Raw genomic sequence first — 5,191 nt, forward strand, 5'->3', positions numbered from 1 at the left:
TTTAAAAATGTTAGAAAACATTAAACATTATTCCATTATCAATGAGCCACCTGGTAACCACTTAACCCTTTATTTACCCTTACCAAACACAATAAAAATATACACTTGGACAGTGTATCTACAACAAATTACGAAGTACTAAACATTCCGATAAACAAATTGCTAGCACGACTAGCTCGAAATGGGGTTGTCAAACCCGATAGATCTATCCGTAGGATTCGCGTTCACCGGTAGAAACCAATGATTACAGTTACCAGACTAGGGAATATTTTTGTCCAACTCACAATGAATAATTAAATTTAACTGTTACTTGTGTCTAACCGTAAATAAAAATATGCATGTAATCACATCCCAAAAAGTATACTTTGAAAAGTATATAAAAACGGGACTATAACTCACCTTAAATAGCAACTGAAGAAATCTCACAAACAAGCGAACAACAAGTAAAGTAAAGTGATCAAGAAAGATCACAACGCCGACCTATAAATAAAGCAGGTCGAAATAAATAACTAACTTAGGTCAAGTCTTAGTATGATAGCTATTGTACATGTTGCAAGTAGACATAGAACATTACTCAGCAAGCATCGGTTTGATTGGAACAGCATAAGGACACACGCTTTCTATTTTTAGAAAGTTTTTATTTTTGGAAAGTTTCTATTTTTGGAAAGTTTCTATTTTTGGAAAGTTTCTATTTTTGGAAAGTTTCTATTTTTGGAAAGTTTCCTTATTTAGAAAGTCAACAGAAGTCAACTGAAAGTCAAAGTCAACCGAAAGTCAACTCAAAAGTCAACCTTGGTCAAACATAGTCAACATTAATTTGAAAAGTGTAAGTTATAATAATAACATAGGTTATAATGTTATTTAAAGTCAAAAGTGTATAATAATGTCTTAACATAAGTTTAATTAAATAAAATGAATTATTAAAGTTAATATAAGTTGAAATGTTATAATTAGTACGACATAAGTATTTAAATAAATTAATTAAATACTAATCATAATCTAAGTATTATTAATAATAATAATTTTTAAATTATATCATAAGTATTTTTAATTAATAATGAATTATTAATCATATCATAAGTTTCTAATTAAAATTATTAAATCATAAGTATTTAATAATTAAATCATAATTAAATAATAATTAAGTCTTATAATAATTAAATAATTATTTAATCTTTATTATAAGTCTTTTAATAATTTCTCAAAAACAAATTTAATACTTATCATAAGTAATTTCCTTTAATAATAAAAGTATTATTAATCATAAGTTTAATTAAAATGTTAATTAAATCATAATTAATAATTAAATGATATAATAAATATTTATATCATAAGTTTTAAATAATAATAATTACTTCTTTTATCTAAAGTAATTTATTAATAATGAAATCCAAAATTTTTATCATAAGTTTAATCATTAACCACAAGTTTTAAGTTTAAAAGTTCATCGGGTCGTATCTTGAGCCCCGGGTGTCGGTTTCGGGCGAGCCACATATGCATTTCCGCCTACTCAAACCACCCAACACAATTATGAACTCAAGAACACTCCAAGAACAGTCCCTAGGTCATGGATATCAGCCATGACCACACTTGGGAAAATAAATTTACTCAAAACAGTAATTTAGGCACAACGGGTGAACCGTGGCTCGGATTTAGGTGATCCGAACATGAAAATTCGTCCCACCATCAGTCCTAACCAAATGACACACCCTAAAGACACCAAGGATGGTCACAAAGTCGGACCCAACCTTGTTCATGCCAAGAACACCTTTCAATCTTTAACAAAAATCAAATTAAGCATATCTAGGGCTCCGGGAATCGAAACGACATGAATCCGGAGTCTAAAATTAATGTCTTGATGAGAGGAACTCATTTATGTACTTTATTTTAACATTCATATCAGTTACAAAGTCAGAAAACACGAATCAAACTGCTGTCCAAAATTTACAAACCGAAAACATATGCAAACGAGTAATTCTACGCATCCAAACAACATTACAACAACTAATAAACATCATACTAATAATATAAACACAAAATACAGAAATATAAATAAAAATGAAAAGTTCTAGGGTTAGGGTTTATACCCAAATCGAGAATCAAAGTATATAATCGCGTAGAGAACGAAGAGAGGAACACGTTTATGCTAGCTATCTCTTGATCCAAGCTTGAAAATTAATGAAGATGATGATAATGGTGGTGGTAGGCGACGGCCACAAGAGGGATAGGAGAGGAGAAAAAGTGCAAGTTAGGTTTAGGGAATTTTTGTGAATTAAAATTATGTGAAACAAAAATGAGAAGCAAAGGGATACACCCCCCTCCCATATTCGGCCGATTTTGAATGGGGATGGGCCCCTTAGTGGGCCAACTTGTCCATTATTGAAAAACGTGCAATTCCTGATGGCCCGAAAGCCCGAACGAATCCCGAAACGCGAAAACACGCTTACGCGATTAAAAATCCGGAAAGATAACAAACGCGCGACGAAAAATAAATATAAATACACCTATTAATAATATGATCATAAAATATCATATTTAAATATTTAGGATTTAAAAATCCCGAAAGCTCGACCGTTGGTTTAAAAACCGAAAAGATTCGCCGGATGGAAATTCGCGAGACGTAGAAACGTATAAATTAAAATATGAATACATATATTCACATAACACATAATAATTATTATATATATTATTACAAAAATAATAATATAGGTCATAGAAATGACGTGGCACACTAACAGTTAACGGTCGTTAAATAATTAACGGAAAAAGATAATGGAAAAAGTAGGGTCGTGACAGTACCTTCCCGTTACGGAAATTTCGTCCCGAAATTTAAGCAGGCGCAGGGGTTGACTCGGCATCTGAGAACAAATGCGGGTACTTCTGCTTCATTTGATCCTCACGCTCCCAAGTGAACTCGGGACCGCGTCTAGCGTTCCATCGGACCCGAACAATAGGAATTCTGCTTTGTTTAAGAGTCTTAACCTCTCGGTCCATGATCTCAACTGGCTCCTCAATAAAATGCAATTGCTTGTCAACTTGAAGTTCCTCCAAAGGAATAGTCTGATCAAATTCAGCCAAACACTTCTTTAAGTTCGAAATATGGAAAACATCGTGAACAGCACTGAGTTCTTGTGGCAACTTCAAACGATAAGCCACCGGTCCAACTCTTTCAATGATCTCAAACGGTCCCACGAAACGAGGACTTAACTTCCCTCTTTTACCAAAACGAATAACACCCTTCCAAGGCGAAACTTTTAACATAACACGATCACCAACTTGAAATTCGACATCTTTCCTTCCTTTGTCGGCATAACTCTTTTGCCGACTTCTAGCAGTTTTCAATCTTTCCTTAATTTGAACAATCTTCTCAGTAGTCTCGTGAATAATCTCTGGACCTGTAAGTTGAGCATCCCCAACCTCATTCCAACAAATAGGAGACCTACATTTCCTACCGTACAAAGCTTCAAATGGTGCGGCTTTAATACTTGCGTGATAACTGTTGTTATAAGAAAACTCAGCTAACGGCAAATACTTATCCCACCCATTCCCAAAATCAATCACACAAGCTCGCAACATATCTTCTAATGTCTGAATGGTCCTCTCACTTTGACCATCCGTTTGAGGATGATAAGCGGTGCTCATATCTAATCTAGTTCCCAAGGCTTCCTGTAAAGATCGCCAAAACCTCGATACAAAACGACTATCTCGGTCCGAAATATGGATACAGGAACACCATGCCTAGAAACAATCTCCTTCAAGTACAAACGAGTGAGCTTCTCCATTGAATCTGTTTCCCTGATTGGCAAAAAGTGAGCCGACTTAGTGAGTCGATCTACAATCACCCAGATAGTGTCATAGCCACCCGCAACTCTCGGTAACTTAGTAATAAAATCCATTGTAATTCCTTCCCACTTCCACTCGGGAATCTCGGGTTGTACCAACAGTCCAGACGGTTTTTGATGTTCAGCTTTAACCTTAGCACAGGTCAAACACTTAGCCACATACGTAGCCACATCACCTTTCAAATTTGGCCACCAATACAGCTCCTTAAGATCATGATACATCTTTCCTGAACCAGGATGAATAGAGTACCTAGACTTATGAGCCTCATCCAAAACAAGTTGTCACAGTTCACCAAACTTCGGAACCCAAAGACGTCCTACAAAGTACCTAGTACCATCTGCTCGAATCTCAAATTTCTTAGCCATACCTCTTATGTTCTCTTTCACAAAATTCTCTTCCTTTAAGGCTTCTTGTTGTGCCTCAAGAATCTGCCTTGCGAGGTTTGTTCTAATTGTCATATTCAAGGCCCTAAACCTGCGAGGTTCAGCCCTTTCTTTACGACTCAACGCATCCGCCACCACATTGGCCTTACCCGGATGATACAAAAGTTCACAATCGTAATCATTCAACGTCTCAATCCATCTTCGTTGTCTCATGTTCAACTGTTTCTGATCGAGGATATGTTGAAGACTTTTGTGATCTGTGTACACAGTACTCTTGACCCCATACAAATAATGTCTCCAAATCTTAAGTGCAAAAACAACGGCCCCCAACTCTAAATCATGAGTTGTATAGTTCTGCTCGTGAATCTTCAACTGACGTGATGCGTACGCAATAACTTTCTTTCGTTGCATCAAAACACAACCAAAGCCTTGACGCGAAGCGTCACAATAAACAACAAAATCATCATTACCCTCAGGTAGTGACAATATCGGAGCGGTAGTCAACTTCTTCTTTAAAATCTGAAAAGCAGTCTCTTGTTCATCCTTCCACTCGTACTTCTTCCCTTTATGCGTTAAAGCAGTCAGAGGTTTCGCGATACGAGAGAAATCTTGTATGAACCTTCTATAGTAACCTGCTAATCCTAGGAACTGACGAATCTGAGTAGGAGTTTTCGGGGTTTCCCACTTTTCAATCGCCTCAATTTTAGCAGGATCAACTTGTATTCCCTGTTTACTAACAATATGACCAAGGAACTGAATTTCTCTTAACCAAAAAGCACACTTAGAGAACTTAGCGTACAACTCTTCTTTCTTTAACAAATCAAGCACTAACCTCAAGTGTTCTTCGTGCTCTTCATCACTCTTAGAATAGATAAGGATGTCGTCGATGAAAACAATAACGAACTTGTCCAGATAGGGTCTACACACACGGTTCATGAGGTCCATGAACACAGCAGGTGCATTTG

This window comes from Rutidosis leptorrhynchoides, chromosome 6 (assembly GCF_046630445.1).
Source record: "Rutidosis leptorrhynchoides isolate AG116_Rl617_1_P2 chromosome 6, CSIRO_AGI_Rlap_v1, whole genome shotgun sequence".
In the NCBI taxonomy this organism is placed as follows: domain Eukaryota; kingdom Viridiplantae; phylum Streptophyta; class Magnoliopsida; order Asterales; family Asteraceae; genus Rutidosis; species Rutidosis leptorrhynchoides.